This window comes from Agelaius phoeniceus, chromosome 22 (assembly GCF_051311805.1).
Source record: "Agelaius phoeniceus isolate bAgePho1 chromosome 22, bAgePho1.hap1, whole genome shotgun sequence".
NCBI classification, from domain to species: domain Eukaryota; kingdom Metazoa; phylum Chordata; class Aves; order Passeriformes; family Icteridae; genus Agelaius; species Agelaius phoeniceus.
This window is the reverse complement of record NC_135286.1, coordinates 7,256,545-7,277,040: the sequence shown is the minus strand read 5'-3', so window position 1 is coordinate 7,277,040 and position 20,496 is coordinate 7,256,545. Positions and strand designations below refer to the sequence as shown.

At 51.8% G+C, this 20,496-nt stretch overlaps 1 protein-coding gene across 4 annotated transcripts in view; it reads left to right on the top strand.

Moving 5' to 3' along the window:
• The first annotated feature begins 460 nt into the window (after positions 1-460).
• The window catches only part of EPB41 (erythrocyte membrane protein band 4.1), a 95,481-nt gene continuing 75,445 nt past the window's right edge, over positions 461-20,496 (top strand). Inside the window, exon 1 of one of the 4 annotated variants that reach the window (XM_077189497.1) lies at positions 461-555. The gene's annotated coding sequence lies outside the window, so the exon portion shown is untranslated. Of the gene's footprint in view, positions 556-9,408; positions 9,552-11,782; positions 11,799-19,603; positions 19,738-20,496 lie in introns of those variants that run through there. The other 3 variants (XM_077189484.1, XM_077189474.1, XM_077189485.1) reach the window with 3 other exon arrangements.

Sequence of the window (20,496 nt, the reverse complement as noted above, 5' to 3'; positions counted from 1 at the left end):
CTCTGCAGCCGCCGCCTGCGCGGCATCGATAACCCGGGCGTGGCCCCAGGGATGGGGTCGGGTTTGGGGGCGCTGCAGTGACCCTGACGCCCTTACCGGCTCCGGCCACGCTGCAGCCTCCTGCGGTGCGCTCAGGATGGGGACACCCCCGGCTCCTCCAGCACCCAGCAAGGACGGGGTTTTCCCTAATAAAACTTCGGAAAATAGTGAAAATAAGCAAAAATATCTACAAAAGCCCTAATTCTGCCGGTTTGGGGGGTTTTGGGGTTCTGCCATGACGCGGGGGGAACCCGGGGGGAGGGACCCTCTCCTTATTTGGACCTATGACGTCACGGGACGCAGGAGGAATCTCTTGGCCCCACCCCCCGCCCGTCACCTGCGGGTCCCGCCCACTGCAGCGGCGCGCGCTGGCCTCGCCCCCTCCGCGCTCTGACGGGCGGGGGCGGCAGCCAGTGGGCGCGGCCAAGGGGGGCGGGGCTCGTGTTGTGACGTCAAGGGGCGGGGGCGGGGCCGGTGGTGCAGGTGGAGGCAGCGCGGAGCGGAGTGGCGGCCCCGGTGAGCGGGGGCAGGTGAAGTTTCTCGGGTGTCAGGCCTGTTATGGGGTGAGAGAGGTTTTGAGGGGAGGGTGAGGGCTGTAGAGGTCAGGCAAGTTATGGGGTGCGGGGATGCTGTGGGAGTCCTGGGGTGCTTTGGGAGATATAGGGATCAGGCAAGTTCTGGAGGATTTGGGGCTCCCTAGAGGGACCCATGGTGGGTCAGTCTGGTCGTGGGCTGCGGGGTTTTAGGAACAGTTGTGGTGCTGTGGGGGCACATGGGGGCTCAGGCTGTTTATGGAGTGGAGGGGTTGCCAGGGGACATGGGGTGCTATGAAGCAGGGGGTCTCCGGTGGGGTCAGGCTGCATGTGGGGTGATCTGGGGCTGCAGAAACCAGGGGCACCCGTAGAGGTCAAGCTGGATGTGAGGTGGTTTAGGGTGCTCAAGGGTTTGGTGGGGGCTGGGGATGTCAGTCGAGGTGTGGGGGATCCACGGTGACTGAGGTGTGAAGCAGGGGATTGTGGAGAAATGGGTGATGTTCAGGGGCTGGAGGAGACTAGGGAAGCACCTGCAGCGCTCTCAGGAAGCCTATGGGGCAGAAGGGAAGTGAGGTGCTCTGGAGTGGGGAGATCCCCAGTAGGGTCAGGCTGGGTGTAGGGGGAATGGGGTTGCACTAGGGCTGTCCTAGAGACTCTGAATGGGGCTGCAGGGGAGGATGTGGGGGGGAGGGCCACCCACAGTGGATTCATGCTCAGGAGATGGATGGGGCCCTGCCTCACGGGGAGTGGCCAGCCCCGGGATGTTTTCCCCCCATGCTGTTGTTTCATCTGGTGCAGTGGAGGGGAAAAGGCAGGTGCAGCCTCGGGGAGGAGGGTCCCCCCTGCACCCCACAGTCACGGCAGCAGCACTGGTGTCCCTTCCTGGGAGGTGGCAGCTCCCGCTTTGGCATTTGGGTCCAGCTTTGTTTCTTGGAGCATTCGGTGTTGCTGGAGCTGTGCCAGAGATGCAGCAGCTCAGCCTGTGGCTTCGGGGTGGCCGCGATCTCTTCCCGAGACACCGTCTGTGCCCGCCGGGACGGTTCCCAAAGCCGGCGGCAGTGGCCGAGCTGCGGGGCGGCGGGGGCTGCTCCTGCCGTCGATCCCAGTCCCGGCGCCGGTCGGGGTCGCGCTGAAGCCTCCCATCGACTTCCCCACCCCCTTCGGGAGTCGAAGTCTTCACGTCTCCTCCTCGACGGGGACACTTTGCGCTGATGTTGCAACCACAGGCGTGTGCGGCGTGCCCGGCGGTTCCTGCAATCTCTTCCTCTCCTGAATTTCGCCCTCCTGCAGTCGTGGTGGGACGAGAGGCTGGTGAATCTGCTCGTTAGTTCGTGCCGTTGGCTGTGCCGGCGGCGGGTCCGAGCGGCTGGTGGGATGGCAGGGGACAGCGACTATCTTTAGGGCTGTGTTGCAATGGAGGGGTGTGCCTTGGCTCGGCGCTGCCGGCAGCAGCCTCCTCGCCCGAGGATTGACTTACGCCGAGGCTCCCGCATGGGGAAAACCAACACTTGCTCTGCGGTTTGTGTGAGCAGGAGGGGGGCTGTGGTGGGGCTGTGAGGCTGAGCCAGGGGTCTGACAGTATGGGGGCTGGTGTCAGTCACACATGCCCTGCATGAGGTCAGGCTGTGCAAGATGTGCAGGGCCGAGGTTTGGGGTGCACCTTCGGCCCCAGCACTGTCATGTGTCACACGTGCTCTGCCACTGCCTGGCAGTGGGAACAGCTGAGCTGGAGCAAACGGCCAGCATGGGGAAGGTTGGGGAATCTCTGGTGCTTCCTGGGAGAGAAGTTGCCCTGGAGCACGGGAGCAAGTTGGGTTCTTGCAAGGTGCATCCCAGAACGTTCCCATCCCTGTGCTCCCTTCCTGAGGCTTAGTGGAAGCACAAATGCAGCTGTAGGAGAGAGCCAGAGTCAGGTCTCTTTTGAGTCCTGTTTCTGCCAGAGTAACCTGGTTAGTCCATGGGAATAACTTGCACCAGAGTTGGGGTGACATGGAGATTCTGTGTTTGGCCTCTGAGCCATTGCCCTGCTCATGGCCATTGTGCCTCTGGTGGTGCAGCTGCACCATGCCTGTCTCTGAGAGGAGGCAGCTGAAACTTGCGGAACAATTCGCATCCCCCCATGAGTAGAGTTCCTCTCCCGGTTCCGGGGCCTGTGTAGATGTGGGTCTCCTCCAGCTCATGGTGCTGGCAGCCCCTCAGTTTCTCTGACAAAGTGGGGCACATGCTGCTTCTGATTGTGGTGATGATAACAGCAAATCAGCAGAAGCAAAAAGTTGATCTGTGCATCAAACTGCACTTCCTATGGTTGTGCTCAACATGTTCTGTGGATGTGGGCCTCTCCCGTCCCTTCACTTTGCTTTTCCTCGTGCTTAGGAACAACTTCAGGCCTTTCTGAGAGGGCTTGAAACCTGCTGAGGAGAGAAAGTGCCTTCTCATCTGCAGCGGTGCTGCTGGGATGAGGCTCCCTCTTCCTGACGCGCAGCCTGGCAGCTGCTGGAATTGCCTGCAGCCGCATTGCTCCGCACCGCACTTTCCACCAGGCTGGCATGGTCCTCTCAGAGCCATGGCGGGGAAAGGATTTCTCAGAGAAAAGGCAAAACATCAGCTGCTTTCCAAGGACGGCACTTTGGAGTTATGTCACTATTTAATATATAGCAAGGTTTTTCTGAGCTCCCTCCCCAGCTATTCCCCAGAGGGGAAGGCAAGTTGTAGGTGGTCTCTGTCCCAGAGGGCAGGAATTGTCCTGTCTCTGCTAAGCAGTGTTTCACCTTTGGGTTCACAGCTGCAGGAAGAGGCTTGAGGCTGTGGTGGCTGGAAGTTTAGAGTCATAATTGGCTCTTGGCCATGCTGGATGCTGTGGTTGGAGGTGTGATTTGGGAAGGGGGAGGAATTGCCTATCAGAGGCGTCTCTCACTGAGCTGCCCGTGAAGGAGGGGGATGTCTTGTTGTCCTTTTTATGAATTTTGCTTCATGCAGTGATTTGTGTGAGCTCTGAGCTGGGATTCCCCAGGAAGGGCTGCAGTTGGTTGTCCCTATTTAGCCTGGGACTAGCACCCAGCAGATGAGCAGTCTCACACAGCAGTTATCTCAATGAGGCCATGATGGTTTGGGTCCCTCATATTGGGACTTTGTCATGCCATCCCATTCTGAGCTGGTAGGAACAGCCAGGGTGGGCTGGCTGGTGCTCTGGGGTCTGGCCAAGGCAGCCACCATGGCTGCCCATCTCTCCCCACTAGAGGCTGCTGATGACCAGAGCATTTTCCATCCCTGCTCTGAGAAGGCACTGGGGTCTGGAATTTGCAAGGCTGAGCATCCCGGCCTGAGCTTTTCCTGCTGATTCACCCTGGAGACAGCAGTGCACTTTTCTTGGCAATGGCTGGGTTCAGGGGGCACATCTGCTCCCCTGCCAGGCTCACAATAGATCTCCCTACTTCATTAAGTCCTAATTAGGTAAATGCACCGGGACCTAGTTCGAGGCCATTGCTAGGGGACATGGATCCAGTGGGGAGCCGGGTACCAGGGATGCCGGCTACCATCCTGCCTGCCTCAGGGGTTTTTCCAGCTGGGTGCTGAATGTGGAATGTTCAGGCTCTTGTATTGTTTTCCCAGAGGATGTGTGCACAGCAATAAGAGCTTCAGCCCTCTGGCATGAATCAATTGTCAGAAAAGCCAAGGATTAGTTAAGCCAATGAAAGGATCCTTCACCTCTGGGCACCCTGTAGACACAAAGGAGAGTCTTAGACCAGGCCACCAAACACCTGGGCTGGATGGGTTGGAAAACCACAACCCTGGGAAGATGGTTAATTACAAAACAATGAGGTGTAAAATGAAAGGCAGTGGCTGCTGCAGTGGAAGTGCAGGGAAGGAGTCTGTGGAGTTGCACAAGCCCTGCTGCCCTTGCTGGTGCAGGCAGTGCTGGGTGGGCAATGTGGTGCCAGCTGGCTCTGGCACAGGGTACAGCTTCCCTGACAATGGCAGAGCAGCGCTTTACATAATCTGGGATTTGCCAAACAAGCTTGAAGGTCTGGAAAATCCTTCTGCTATTGTTCATGCTCAAAGTTTACTAAACTTCCTGGTTTGATCTGCAGGGCTGGATTTTGCTTTGGGACCACAGTGGGGGAAAATGCTCTTTGCACAGAGGGAAGAAAAGGGTGTTTGTGGTGTTTAATCCATTCTCTGTAGATGAAACTATTTTTGTGGTTCACAAGAGGTTCTGAGCAGCTGCTCACAGCTTTATAGGGCTGCAGGACTCTCTGTCTATCCAATTAATATGGTTGGTGTCTAGTCCCCTCCTGATGCCCCCCTGAGAAAAGCCTGGACTACCAGATGAGGATGGGGAGCCGTGGGCAGGGCTCACAGCCACCATCTGGGCTCCCGGCTCGGAGCCTGTGTCGGGACACAAATGCCGTGTCGGGACAGCTTTTTGCTGTCTCAACCCCTCAGACCCTGAGGCTCTGGGAAGGCTCCAAAACTGCCACTCGTTGGCAGATTTTAGGAGAAGAGGCGTGATGGGAACTTGGGGTGTCTTGTTATGCTGTGTCAAACCTGGTGGTAACTTCCTGGAGATTTGGGGCAGCTGGGAACCCCTCTGGGAAGATGCTGATGCTGTGGGAGCCACCCCAGGCCCATCCTGGCCTGTGTAAGGCTGTGGGCTCGACCTGGACGTGTTTCCTGGCCCCTGAGAAGTGTTTTGGGGCATGGGGCCTGCCCTTGCTCCTCCATTTGCTCACCCCAAAGCCCTTTGCCACCACAAATAAAGCCCCCATGTGCTATTCAATTAAATGGAGAAATCCTGTTAAAATGTTCTTTGCTTGTTTGTGGATAAATGAGTGAGAAACCCGACTTTTCCTTCCATCCTGGGAAAGGCAGGTTTCGTAATAAGGAATGGGGTGAAGTTCTTGCTGGTCCACGTACTGTGAGGCAAGTTTTTGAGCCCTGGAAAGCAGCAGCAGAGGAGGAACCTCAGCCTAACAAGTATGAATACATCCTCTTATTAGAGGTGGCTTTGAGTGCCTTTTATGTAGGTAATTACATCTGGCCACAGTTGACCAGAGCTGTATTTAAGGAGGGGACATAAGGCTTGGCACGTGCTGGGAGCCTTCTGAGCTGACTGCAGTGGCATTACAGCAATCTGGTAGGTGTTGCTTAACAAGGCAGTGCAGGGCAGCTATGGGGGAGCTCTGAGCCTTTGGGCCTGGAAAACTTGGTGTTAGCACTGACTTCAGCTTTGTAAGGGAGAGTGGGGTGGACTGGTGCCTCAAAAACCAGGGTGTTAAGGCAGCTGTGTATCATGCTGTATGTGACCTGATCTCTGATTGCTGTGGGGGTTTCGGTGCTCACAGGATAGTACCAGCCGTCCAAGGGCTTGTATTTTTGTATCCACTCTCCAAAACCCCTTGGAGATGGATAAGCTGCTTGTAGGCACTTCAGTACATGAAGGGAGCTCTTAGTCTGTGCTGAGGTTATGTATTGGACAGGACAGCATGAGTTGCCTCCCTGCCCCCAGGTGAACTCAAACGTTTAGTGTGGGAACGAGGGAGGGCAGATGTTAGCCCGGCACGGAGCCACGTTGAGCTATAACGTGACTTTGTGCGTCTCTGTTGATGTTGTGCTGGAGGTGCCGTGTCTGACGTGGAGGTGAACCCCTCCCATATGGCCGGGATTGGCCTCGGCCAATCCGTGGCTGCTCAGAGGCTCACAGGCTGGCAGATGGGGTCAACACTGCTTGAGAATTTCCTTGGGTGCAGAGTGGAGGCTTTTAATAGCAAATGCAGTCATCTGCATCATGACATGGCCTGAAACTTGGCCCTCAGGATCCACTGGCAGCTGAGCACTGGCTGAGCAATATGTCCACTCCTGTTGGAATGTTTTTTAAGTATTAAAGTAAAAAGGTTTTGAGTAAAAATGAAGTAAGACCTAAACCTGTTGCTGGTGGGTTTGAGGTGCGGCTCCTCCCTGAGTGGTAGCCTGGAGAAACCCTGCCTTTCTTGGGAAGGTTATGTGGCCCCATCCCAGTGTGCTGTGCTGACAGATCCCATGCCTCAGCTGGGTGCCAAGACTTCAGCCTTCTAGGAAAGGCAGCAGGAGCTGGTATGGGTTTTCTTCTGCCATCCTGTGGGCACCTGGTGCTGTGCGAGCAGCGTCCAGAGTTGCAGATGGCTCACGTTGTGGTTGTAGCACTGCTTGGTCCATACAAGCTGCCTTTGAGTGGGAACACACAAGATATGCAAATGCAGAATTGATCTGTGCTGCTGACCAGGGTTGTTTTTGAGGCTGCTGCTTTTTCTTCTGCTGTAGCATGAAGTGAAAGTGACTTCGGCAGCTGCCTGGCTCTGGCAGTTTGCATCCTTCCCTCCTTACAAATTGTCTTCTTCCTGCTCAGCTTCCTGACCCCTGTCCTAGTCAATACAAGGCTGTTATTGGAGCTCAGCAAGCCATGATGATCACATCCAAGTGCTGGACCTTGAACCACCTGGCAGTGCTGGGCTGGATGAAGAAGCTCATTTGCATAGGGTAGTTAATTTTCTGTATGCTTTAATCTCCGTGACCATCTGTGTTCTTTCCCAGGCTGGGGAGATGGGAGCTCTTTGGATTTTCCCAGGAGGTGAACATAGAGAGGACTGCTTATTCTGGGTATGCTGAAAACTGCGCAGGGTCAGAGCAAGACATCCTCATTAGCTCTGGGAGCAGTTGTTCTGCATCTTTGGGCAAGAAGGAAGCATCGACGTGTCAACTCTATCCTGAAGGCACATCCCAAGGAGATAGGAGCAAAGACTAAAAATGGAAACCTCTGTGAATGCTGTCCGGCATTCGGTCCCAAAAATGGAGGGTCTGTGACCAGTTTGGCTGGCACCCTAGAGGGCTTGAGGTACCAGGGAAGGCTGTGTTGGTCTGAGGAGAGACCAACACTAAAGCATCTCCTGGTCATCCGAAAAACCCTGCCAGGTTTTGGCAGCCTCTGGGGTGTACTCCACCAGCAGCTACTGCTGTGTCTGTTCCTGGTGAGCTGCTTGATTTGAGCTTCAAAAGCTGCTTTGGAGACTGGGGTGCTCACACACAGCACCAAAATAAGGGGACTGGTGCCTATAGGTGAGCAACACCTGAATTCTTCCTCATTTTGTTTTCTCACATTTGGAGCCTGAGGCTCTGCAGACCATTTGCAGCCCCAGCTGGGATCCCATTCACCATGGGCAGAGGTGACACTGGCTGTGGGTGCTTTTGAGGAACGCCTATCCTGTGGGGCAGCATGGCCCTGTGGAGGCTGCTGCTGGCATCCAAACCCAGAGGGAATGACTCTTGCCCAGTAATTAAGCTCTTCTGCTCCTGTTCACTGCACTTATGAGCTGTCTCATGGATGTGCTCCTCAGAGCTGCTCTGGATCCTCTGTGTGGCTCTGAAGCTGGAGGTGACTTTCCAAGAGAGTCACCTGCAAAGGGCAAGATCTCCATTACTGTCACGTTGGGGTGAGGTATGTGGGCTGGGAACCTTTGACTGTGAAGGCTTTTCCCTGACTACACCCTGTGTGCCGTGAATTCTTCTGGCAAGGTTCACCCTAGCTGCTTTGGTGAGGAGAGTGCTTCCTGCTGTTCATGTTTGCAAGGCTGGGCAAGATGAAAGTCTTTTCCTAGCCTTCAGCTGAGGGACTGAGGCTGCCTCTTGAAAGGAGGGCTGCTCTCTACCTGCATCCAGGCTGGATAATAACACTTAAAAAATAAATGGTGCTCCAGCTGCTCTCCTGGTTCAGTAGTTAGGGTTTTCAGTCTTGATAGAGATGATGGCAACAGGACTATTGGCATCATGGTGCATCCCATAGGATGGGTATGGGCTTGTGCCCAAATTTCCACCTGTTCTAGTGGAAGATGTCCCTGCCTGTGGCAGTGGGTTGGAATGAGATGAGCTTTAAGGGCTCTTCCAACACAAACCATTCCATGATTCTGTGATTCTCTGGCATGGCAGGGTGACTGTTGAGTCCAACTTCTGCCATGAGTGCTCAACTGTGTGCTTATGTGAGGCAGGTCCCTGTACCCTCAGTGGGGCTGTTGCATGGTCTGGGGATCTGGCTGAATTTCAGGCGCTGGTGTGTGCCCACCAGAGCACACAGCCAGCCTTGCCGGGGCTGGGAGCACCGTTGCTCTCTTGAATCACTTCATTTACTTAATGATCCTTTTGTTGAGAGGATTAGGGTTTAGAGGCCTCTGGCCGAGTGTTAATTAAATTAAGGTTCTGGTGTTTTGTGGAATTTTTGAAGCCCACTAGAGGGCTCAGTTGGAGCCCTGTGGAGCCGGGACCGGCGGCGCTGGGCTGTGTCCAGCCCTCCAGAAGTTCACCCGAGAAGTTATGTAAGTCCGGAGGAGCTGGACGGGCGCAGAAGTTGCACGGGGCCAGCTCGCAGCCTCCACCGAGCCCGCTGCTCCTGCAGCCCGGTTGTGCCCGGAGCTCGGCAGAGCCCGGCCCGTGCCCACGGGAGGCGGAACTCACGGGAGGCGGTACTCACCGGAGGGGTTACTCACGGGAGGCGGTACTCACCGGAGGGGTTACTCACGGGAGGCGGTACTCACCGGAGGGGCTACTCACGGGAGGCGGTACTCACCGGAGGCTGGCAGGCATGGGGTGCCTACGTCACTGCTCGCTGTATAATCAGCGTTAGGTAATGCCGAGCTGATGTTTTTGGTTGGTTTTTTTTTTTCCTTCCCCACTTGGTGTTTACATTTCTAAGAAGTGGCTGACCGTGAACATCCGGTTCCACCTTCACTTCTGGAAGAGTCAGATACTGAAGTTTGCTCTGTTGCCTTGCTCATGTGGGTACAAGTGTGAGCTTTTGCTTTGTGGCTCGGGTTTTTCTGATGGGTGCATGGGTTTTTCATGTTTAGCCAGAACTGCTTTTTAACCAGTATCTCTTCTCCTTTCTCTTCTATCCATTGCCCCACGATGGATTTTGGTGCTTCGCCTGTGTGGTTGGCCTGGCTCTCTCATCTCTGGGTAAGTACCTGTTTTGTTAGATCAGTGGCAGAAACAGTTGAAACAAGTTGCTTTGACTTAATGATCGGACATATTGAAATAATGAATTGACCTATTTATTGTCTTAAACTCTGAAGCATTGGTTGTTGTCAAACACCATGATTTATTGTCCATGTGTGTGTCAAGATTTTGGATATTGAAAAGCACTTAGTTGGCCTGGAAATTGCTGTATTTTATAATATGAAAAACCCCCAGTAGTAGTTTTTCCTACCAGCCTAGGCTGTGGAGCACTGACCTGGGGATAAAAACACACTTAAGTGCCAGCAAGTGAGCAAATGGAAGGGAAAATATTTTTGCGAATGGAAAGCAATGCTTGCTGTTCTTCCCAGGATGTCTCCTGATATCTGTTGGTGGCAAGTCAGCACTGTGGTTATGAAAGGGGCTCTCTGATGGCACTGGTCTACCTCACTCTTTGCAAACCATGTGTGTTTGGGGCTTTGCAGGGCATGGAGAGGAGGCTGAGGCCCTTCTGGCAGGAGAGGAGGGGAAATGCATGTCGAGCTTGGAGAAGAGCATTAGGCACTGATGATTTCAGTTTGTGTTCATGGAGCGCCTGCTTTGCATAGGGGAAAAATTGCCCTGGTGGGGTGGATTCTGATGGTTTCCCTGCAGAGGTTTGGTGCCTTCCATGAACTTGGCTGTGAGGTGGTGTTTGTATATTAAAGCCTCTGAGGACAAGGTCTGTGTACTCAGGGTGGAGGGAAGGAAGGGATCGGCTTGGTGATGCTTTTTCTCTGGGTGCAGTGGTGCCTTTGCATCGAGGTTGTGTTCTCTGGAAACTTCAGTAGGTTCAAATTTACTTTTTTTCTTCTTTTAAATTCAAGCTATCCTCCTGCTAAGCTTTCCCCTCTCCATCACTCCTCTTCCCCAGTAACACCCTCTCCTCTCCTAGTAAGGGAAAGGGCTGAGCACATTTAGAGCAGCTCTGCTCCGTGCCTGAGTATTTAATGTGCTGCCAGTCATTGATGAAAGACTTGAAGGGAAAGCAGAGGAAGGTGCTGGGAACAGATTGCTTTATTCTTAAACTTGACATCATTATACAATGCCTCATGGCAGGGCAGGAGAGATGAATCAAATCCAAGCATAAACCTGTTGTTCTTACTCAGAAGTGAGCACTATATTTGGAAGATGAGCATCTGCCTCCCTATCTGAATGAGCTTTGCTACCAAATCTCCAAAAGCAGGATTGTTAATTAACTAGAAAACCTGCCTTGGTCGGAAGTGCTGAGCTCCAACCCCACCAAACACCCAGCAGCCATTTGAATGGAGAATAAAACTCCTCCGCGTGGAAGGTACAGCTGGAAGCTGCTGTGAGCTTGGATGTGGAGCAAGATACAAGTGCTCACTTGCATGATGGTTGGAATGGTTTAGTGAGAGACAAAGCTGTACCAGCAGAGCAGCTGTGCCAGGGTAACCTGGAGCAAGTCTTTGGCCAGAGAGTCTTCCAGCTCAGTGCTTGAGCAGGCCCTCAGGACAGTCACCAATCTATCTGGCTATCTGTGTTAACAAGTCTCTGTTCAAGGGTGAATTTCTCCCTTGTGAAACACTGATAACCTGGACTGTCCCTGGTTTGCTCTCCCTAGAGCAGTCTCCATGTTACTTTTGTCTGTTTTCATGCATGTATTGCACAGAGGGGAGAGAATTGCATTTTGGTGATCCTGCTTGTTACATGCTGTAGAGGTTTTGATCATGATATGAGATGAAATTTGCTGCTTGCTGAATAATTGGTGTCAATCTTTGTCAGCAAACAAGAAAGCCATGTGGTACCTTGTTAGGGATAGCAAAGATAACGGGGGTGTGGTACCAGTATCACTGGCTCAGGGACAGCCCTGACCTTCACTCAGCAGAGAAAACAGCAGGCTCAGATTGCCTCTCCATCTTTAAGCCTAGCTTATCTCATAGGTAAACATAAAATGCATAGGAGTTTTGGTAATATATTTATATTAAATATAAATTTAGTAATCTCCTCTCCTGACCTGGTAAGTGTTGGGTAAAGTAACACACCAGCAGCTTCCATGGAGAGAATCTGGGAGTAGCTGCGGGGCAGAAACTGTGAAGGAAAATGCTGAAAATGCTAGAAAACCCTCTCTGCTGGGAGTTTTGCTCTTGATCTTCAAGCTGAGATTCACATATGTTGCCATTATTTAAAGCCTGTCAAGAAGTTCAAGGTGAGGTCACTGCTGAAAAATTCAGAGCTGTGTCTGTGGTGGTAAGTACAGAGTATCCATTCATGGGCTGTGTTTGGGCTCTGCCTTTCCATACAGTGGTACTGGTGATGCTGGAAACCACGTGCTGTTATCTATCTATACATGTTGTTTCTTTCTATCCTAGAATTGATGGGTGACCCGGAGAAGGGCACTGCTTTGCAGAGCTTTTGAACAGCTTGTTGTGCTGTGAGTTTCTCTCTTAGTTCTTGTTTACACATAGCCCAAAGAGAAAGAACAAATGAGGTTTCCAGCACCTTTCAGTGAGATTTTCCTCTTCAGCCTCTCCTGTTGGTTGACAGTGCCTGAACATGAGCCCTGGTGTGCAAGAAGGCAAATGGCATGTGGCCTGTATGAGCACTAGTGTGGCCAGCAGACTAGGGAAGTCCCCCTGTACTGGTCACTGGTGAGGCCAAACCTTGAATCCTGGGGTCAGTTTTGGGCCCCTCATAACAAGAAAGATATTGAGGGGCTGGAGTGTATCCAGGGAAAGGAACAGAGCTGGAGAAGGGGCTGGAGCAGCAGGAGCAACTGGGAGAGCTGGGGTGGCTCACCCTGGAGAAAAGGAGGCTTGGGGGGACCGTCTGTCTCTCCACAGCTCCTTGACAGAAGGGGGCAGCTTGGAAGAGATTGGTCAGGGAGCAAGGGATAGCATGAAAGAAAATGGGAGAGGTTTAAGTTGGACATTAGGGAAAAGCTTCTTCATGGAAAAGGTCATCAAGCACTGGCACAGGCTGCCCAGGGCAATGATGGAGTCCCCATCCCTGGAGGGGTTTAAAATCCATGTAGATGTGGCACTTAGGGGCATGGGTTAGTGGTAGGCTTGACAGCGGTGGGTTAATGGTTAGCCTCTTTGATCATGAAGAGCTTTTCTGACCTAAATGATTCCATGATTCTATGGAAATGTGGCAGCAAGGTATCTCTTCCACTTGTCCCACACTGTCAGAGGAGACCATGGTCTCTAACATGGTGTCAAGTTCTAGAGCCAGCTTAGCTCAGTGTTTTCACTTTGTTGCTTAGTAAAGCAGTGAAAATGGTTCTCATTGTGGTGTTCAGAATAGCAGTGCTGCCCTCTGAATTACCATCTAATTAAATGAAAGCAAAAACTCCAAAACAAGTGAGCTTTCTGTTGCATAAGAAAAGCTGTTTTGGTTGACCTAAAAACCGACATTGAAAACCAGCCTAAACAGAGATGCTTTCCCTCCCAGCTCCGTGGGCCATGCAGAGCAGTTGCTACTGTTCTTGGAGAGGCATTCATGCCGTGGCAGCTGTGAGCCCACTTCAAAACAGTTACGCCTTTGAGACTTGCTTCCCTTTTGCTTGATGGTTGGAGAAACCCTGCTGTGGGGACAAATAATTAGAAATAAAAGATGGCAGCTTAATGATTATTAACTTTTCTGATGCAGCCTGCAGTGAGTGTAGGGTGAGATTGGCATCTCCAAGCTGCTGCTGCATCTCCTGCTCCAGCGATTTACTGTGTGCACTGTTACTCTGCCTCAGTGGACCTGCAGAACACCCTAATTAACAGTTATTTATTTTAGTAACAAACTTTTTCAGACTCTTGGCAATTAACCGTGACAATTGCAGTATGCTTCCTGCCCTTGGCTCTCTGTCTCTCCATCCATGCCCAGAGCTTTCCTTCGCTACCTTATCCCCCTCGCCCTCCTCGATTTCTTGGATTCTGTCTATTAATATGAACCACTTTGGGTTCTCTTAATAAAATAAGCATGTAAAGTTACTACCTTAAAATGCCTCAAAATGCCTTATTTTGAGCTCCAGAAAATCTGGCAGCAGTGGGATGCTATCCTCTGGGATTCTGTCTTATTGATATTCATCTTTTTGAAGCTGGTATCCATGACTGCCAGTTTCAGAGGTTAATATACTGCATTTCAAGCAAGCTGAGGTCTTTTTAATTTGTGATATGGAAATGTGCACCAATTAATCATTGTGCACCTGCAGAAATGCTTCTGGGCAGACTTTGGCTGTGCTCTATCAGGTTCTGGGAACATCCATAGGCAGGACTCAAAGTGACAAGACTGATCCAGTTTAGTAGCTCAGGACAAATCCTGCAAGGTCCAAGGACGTGTCAGGGAGGGGACACCGTGCTGACCAAGGTGTGCAGAGCTTTGGCTCTTATTTGTGGAAAAAATAATGGTTAGAAGTTGTATTTGTTCTCCACAGCTAAAGTTTAATTTAAATAAGTGTTAGGTTTTGCCAGGTGTCCCTCACTGATGCACAGGTCTAGCCCTCAACACCATTTGCTGTCTGTTTACTAGAGTTGGGTTCACGGCCTTTGGATTACATGGGATATGTTAGTGCAGACTCGAACGCTCTCTGCCAAGTATCTGCCTCAAACTTACTGCTAGGTAAAGTTAAATAGTCCTAAATAAACCCTGATCTTGAAACTGTCCTTCCCCATACCAAAGAACTCTAAGCATTTTGAAGCCAAGGGGGCTCTTAGCCCAGAAAGAGCATAACAGTACGAAGTCAAATCTCCTTCACTGAATTGGTGCCTTTCTGGGGAGAAGCTGCAGTTGAAAACACACCTACCTGGTGTTATTTAAAGAAGCCAGAGCCTCTCTTGGCTACAGTTTGACTCCTCATCTATGCAAAGAGTAAATCAGCCCCTGACATCTTTTGTTCGTAGTGCAGCTTGGCTGCCTCCCGGCTGGAGCTCTGGTCTCTAGGTGGCACTCACTGTTATTTTTGGGTGCATTTCAAGAAAGGCTGCATAGCTGAGCTTTTCCCCGCTGAAGGGACAACTGCCTCTCTGGCCAGGCTGGCTGGTCGGGCTTGGCTTAGGAGGCTGACACAAGAGCTTGAACTTCTTCCTGCTACCCAACTATAGGACTTTCCAGCAGCATTGCTGAAAGAGGGGTAGGGAGTCAAGTGCTGTCTGTAAGCACACTCCTCTGGTTTTAGTTTTTTACTGTGACTGCTGGGAAATGAAATCCTAGTAAATGCTTTGAAGGAGGGTGAGCTCTTGAGGTGATGGAGATGAGTGTGCTGTGGGACAGTCTGAGGCTCCTGTGATGGTTCTTTCCATGGTTCAGTCAGTTTCTTAGGTTGTTTCTGGTGCTCAGGCTCATGCCACACTGACTCTGCCTTTTCCTGAGCCTGCACTGCTTGAATTCACAAGCAGTGAATTCAATTCACCCATTCACTGCTAGAATACAGCATCACCTGTATTCTATTCTCCAGGATTTGTTAAGCTCTTTATAGATCCTTTCAGTGCAGACACTTGTGTGTTTAATACCTCCTACTCATACTTGAGAGGAAAAGTATTTCTCCTTCAGTGTAGAAACATTCACCATATGAGCACTCGATCCTGCAGGGCTGCAGCTGACCTCTTCTAATCTTTAATGGTGCATCTTGGCAGAAATGTGCTTTACATGCTGACTCTAAGCCCTAAGTCTAAACAAAGCTGACTCTCCAGGAGCCGTTCTTCTGCACTGGCACACAGCCTGGAGAGAACTGAAGCTCCTCTTCTGTTTTGTTCCTCTTTCTACTTGGAGTTTGTCTGCTGTGCTGCAAGACACTGACTCAAATGAACATCCACTTCATACAAATCAATGAAACTCATGACGGGAGATTTTTGCATCAATTAACCAGATTGCAGGTGGGATGGGAATTCCTGGGTGTACAGACTTAGTTCCCAGCCATGCCATCTGCCCAAAAGGGATCCATTTGAGCCAGCCCAGTACCAAAAAGAGCTAATGGCTAAAAAATAAGATTCTTCTGCCCATGGGAGAACACATGGTTGTTGTTTAGCAACAGCAGCTTTTAAAGGCTACAAATTGCAGCCAACAAAAGAAAATTCTTCAGAAGGAAACCACAAAGAAAAGGATGGCAGAAGCAGTTTGGATTTAGCAAAATTGGAGGCGAACTGCCCTGATGCCAAGGGTGATTCCAATACCTAATTCACTCAGTCTCTTTAGCTATGGAGGGTGCTTTTTGGCCCTTTAATAACTATCTCAGCAATGAATCAATGGTTGGTTTTGGAGAGTGTTATGATGGGCTGGACTAGATTTAATCTTTGGTTAAATATTTGATACAGAGCCAGGTGAGTGTAGATGTTTCAGGTCGCCTTCACTGTGCACACCATGAGTTGTAGCAAAGCAGTGCAAGTGTTCTAGACCTTAGTGAAAATTCCTTGAATTTGCAGTTCAGCCTTTCAGAGGCTTTTTCAGCAGTGAATTCTGTGCTGGAGAGAGGGGTGGGCAGGGGAGAAATGCAGCATTCTTTCCTTCCAGGTGAATCATTACCTGCAATATCTTAATTCTAGATCACCATTTTACAGGAGGACAAAGCTTAAGAAGTCAAAAGGAGGTTTCCTCTCCTCCTCATTCTTGTCTACTGCTCATGGCCAAATCAGCACTGCTGATGGTGACAGCAAAGCTGGAAGAGGAGCCAAGGGCAGAGGGCCAGGAACTGGCAAAACTGAGCCACCTGCTCTCCTCCCACCTTGTTTGCTCTTGTGAAATGGCTGCTGCTGCAATGGAGACTGTCGCTTGTTTGCAAAGTGTGTGAGTGTGAGAAGGTAAATGGAGTGGTGTGCCTGTTGTGTGTTCACATATGTGTGCGTAATGCAGCTCATTTAGAGCAGGATAGATAAAGGATTCATCTGCCCAGCCTAATTTTTTTCCCTGGAACTTGGTGTAATCCCAAGTATTTCTCTTCACTTTAAGTCCTGCTTGCTTTGGGGAAGGGAGCACAGCACCAGTGTAATGCACAATTGCTTTGTTTAGACTGGGAATTCCTCACTGGAGAAGCTCCTCCGGGCAAAGAGGAGAGAGCGCTGTGCCTTTTATTGTTGTCTCAGTAATGCTCTGGGCAGTGTTCCCCAGCACTGGTGTAAACTGGGAGCCCTGTTTTGCAACAAATCCTACCTGGAGTGTATCTTGTGGGGCCTACAGAGTGCTGGATCACCTTACAAAGATCTGTTCTATGAAGAACTTAACTTGAGCTAGATTTAATCTGCTATCTGGATGCTCCTAGCGTCCCGCCCCTCGCCCTCGGCTGCAGTGTGTCCTACTGAGCTGCTTGCAAGTGCCTGCACATTACCCAGGCAGAGGGCAGGGTTTGGCATTGTCCTCCATGACCCAGTTGGTTTACACCAATCCATCAGGATCTGAGCACTCCCAGTGGCCTTTCACTTTGTGAGGAACAACCTCTGCCTTAGCGACCCCAAACGCATGCCTAAAATGAATATAATTCCTGTCCTTATTCCTATATCCACCAGGCAAATACCAAGAAATCCAGACTTAATAAAATAATTCTCAGTCTCTAAATAACTCCCATAAAGTTACTTTAACCAGCTGTAACCAGGAGAGTTCTTTAAATAGTTTCAATCCAGGCTTGGCACAGGGAAAACTGTTCTTATAGTGAAGAATTTAAGAAATTTCCATTACTTCCTATGGGATTTCAGAGGTCAGTTTGGGGCTATGTAGGGAGGAAAAGGTTAGAAGCTAAGCCAGTGGCTTCCAGCAGAAGTGTGGTGGTGATGGGTTTATTTCCATGAGAGTGGTGGTTTTGGGTTTCTTTTTCCCTTTTTTCCCCACATATTTTCTGCTCCCTATAAAAAGTTGCTTTATGAAGGCTTAGATCCCCTTGCCCCAGAAGAATGTTTTTCAGGCTCTCATGGCATAGAAAAAGTGCCTCTTTTTGTATTTGATAATTCAACTTTTTAGTGTCTTCCTTTAGCTTTTTAGCCAATCAAGCTCAGCCATTTGTTTGGGGTCTGAAGAGGTGACAGCATCCATTGCCCTCATGCACAAGCACGTTGGCAGCTTGCATTAGTGCTCCCTGTGGATAAATGCTTCACCTGGGAATACAGAATGCTGGAGCTGCTGCTCTCTGTTCTCAGCTGCTGACAGATGGAGTTGGGGATCATCTGGTGATCTGAGCGCAGTGGATGATGCACTGTGTGGTGTTAAATCACTGCTTTGATGCAAAGTTTTTGTTGCCCTGGTCTCTCCTCCACATAATCTTAAAGCAGTGTGGGTTTGTTTGCTTGTTTTTCTTAGTTGCAAGAAGCTGTTGCCAACCAAATCTTGTGGTTTCTTTGCTCCATGGTTTTCTCCTCAAAGCTCTTTGGACTGATATTTCTCTTCTGGCAGTGTTTTAAGCCCACCCATGGGTGAGCAGTAGCAAAGGCAGCAGTTGTGGTGGGTTAGCACTGAACATCTGACGCTCCTCCATGCACTGCCTGGGCTATTAAAATGTGCTAATTTATTGCACTGGGGACTGAAGTCAAACCTACAGGGCATGTTTCAAAGGAACTACCTGTCCCTACATTAACAGGTAGTTCCAAGGAACTACCTGTTAATGTAGGAGCAGCAACTTGGAGCTGCCAGACCTTTGCCAGCCTGTCTTTTTTTTAATCAGATGTGCTCATCTAAGTCCAAGGAAACCACCAAGTAGTCCAGATTTAAGGCAAAAATATCCGTCTTCCCTCTAATTAAGGACCTTATTGCAAGTAGTCTCAACACTGAGACACAGGGGAGCTGCTCCGTTCTTCTTGGCAGAGCTGACTGTCATACACGCATAAAGGAGAAGGCGTAAATAGCTGTGAGAAGCATGTTAATTTTTTTCTAAAAATCTGGGTATTTTTAGCTTCATATAGCATAAATGCCCTCAGTGTGTGAGTGGCCCTTGCTAGGTCAGTATCAGTGATGGAGCCATCCCAGCCAGGGTGTATCAGCCTTGGGTATTATCTGCTGATGAAGAGGCAGGGCGGTTGCTCTTAATCCAAGCAGAATAATGTGCCTGAGACCTTAATTCTCTATGGGAGACAAACGGAGATGCCTTAGTGCCAGGAGTATTTTGGAATTGTGCAAATATGCGAGGGGGATTCAGTTCCTGATCTGGGCAGGCTGGCAGCAGCTTTGCTGTAACCTTTGGAAGTGCTCAAGAGGTACTGGGCAGCATGTTTTGCTCTGATGTACAAAGCAGGGAGAGCTGGACAGCTCTGCTTGACAAAAATAACTGATTCTAATTTGGCTGTAAGCGAGGGAAATCCAGGCCATGCTGGAGGTGCGGGATTCCAGAGCAGGGGCAGAGTGGGCCCCTCGGTGGGGCTGTGCTGGGCTCCTGGGGGCGTTTCTTGTTGATCAGACCACCTCAATTGTCGCTTTTTTGGCTTGCCACAAGACTGAGGCAGTACCTGTTCGATTACGAATGGACTTATGCTCAAAAAATTGAAGACTATAATAACAGCATTAAAAAAACCCCAACGCCCCCCCCCCCCCACCTTTCTTCATACACTCCTCCTTGCTTCTTCACCCCGGGTTTCCCTTCAGAGCTGCGCCACGACTTTCTCTGGGAGGCAGCGAACGGTATTTAAAATTTGGGTCACGGAGGGAGGGGGAGCGGCGCTGCCGCCCGCGGTACAGGCGGGCAGGACCCTTCCTACCCCCTTCCTACCGGGGCCGTGCGGCGCCAAATTATCGCCCCCCCGCCACCATCACTTAAGCGGGGGAGGGTGTGGTGGTGGCAGGAACAGGCGGTAATCCCGTTATTTCAGCCTCTCGCTGCCCGGGTTGTTGTTGTGGCGGGCTCAGGAAAGCGCTCCGGGCTCTCCCTCCGGGCGGCCCGCGGGAAGGAACGAGAGAGAGCGGGATGGGGGGGAGCCAGCAGGGGGCGCACGCTCCCCCGCCCGCGCCTCCGGCCGCGGTTTCCCTGTAGCCAATGGCGAGGCGGCGCTGGCGAGGCCGCCCCTCGCCCTCGGCCAATGAGAACTTACTACAGTGTTGTGGGGGGAGGAGGCGGGGCGGGGGGGGGTAGAGCCGCGGGCGGGCGGCTGCGGGCGCGGAGCGGCGGGCGCGGAGCAACGGAGGCAGAGCGACTGGCTGGGCACGGCGCGGCCCCGGGGTGCCGCACCGCGGCGGGGGCTCTGCGGGGGCCGGTGGGAGGCCGGCGGGCGCCGCGCGCGGGGGCGGCCGGGTAAGTGCGTGCGGGAGCGGGTGCGCGGCGCGGGGGAGTGCGCGCGGCCTTTGCGCGGCGGCTCCGTGTCCGTGTGTCCGTGTCCGCCCACGGCGGGTCGGTGCGAGCCCGCGGTCTCTGTGCGGGCGGGCACGTGTATGTGCGCGTGTGTCGTTGTGCACGGTGTGTGAGTGCGTGTGCTCATCTGCGCAAGGTGCATCTTCACAGCGAGTGTGTGCGGTTGGCGTGCTTGCGCGTGTAAAGGATGTGTGTGCGTGGGGTGTTGGAGTGTGCACGCGTGGTCTGCACAAGCACCCCGTGTGTGTAGTTTGTATCCGGGGTGTGTGGTTTGACTGCTGTGAGCTCTGGGTGTGAGCACTGCACGTATACGCAGTGCGTGTGCGTGCACTGTGTGTCTCTGCACATCAGGTGAGTGTGCCCCATGTGTATGTATGTACTGTGCGGGTGTGTGCAGCGTGTCTGTGTTTGCTCTGTGTGTGTTTGCAGTGACCGAATCCAGTGCATCTGTGTGCGCACAGCGTGTGTGTGCGCGGCTCGTGTGCCGCCGCTCCGTGGGGCTGTGTGACATGGAGTACTGGAAGTCAAAAGGCTGAGGCTCAGCCCGAGACAGATTTTGCAGGAGGCAGGAAATGGGGATAGCGGGATGGGGACACACAGCTCAGGGGAGCTGGCACCCAGTGTCCCCCTATGCTGGGGCGGGGTTGCCCGGGCTGTCGTGGCCGAGCTGGGATCCCCAGCTCTGCCCGGAGTCCATTGTGC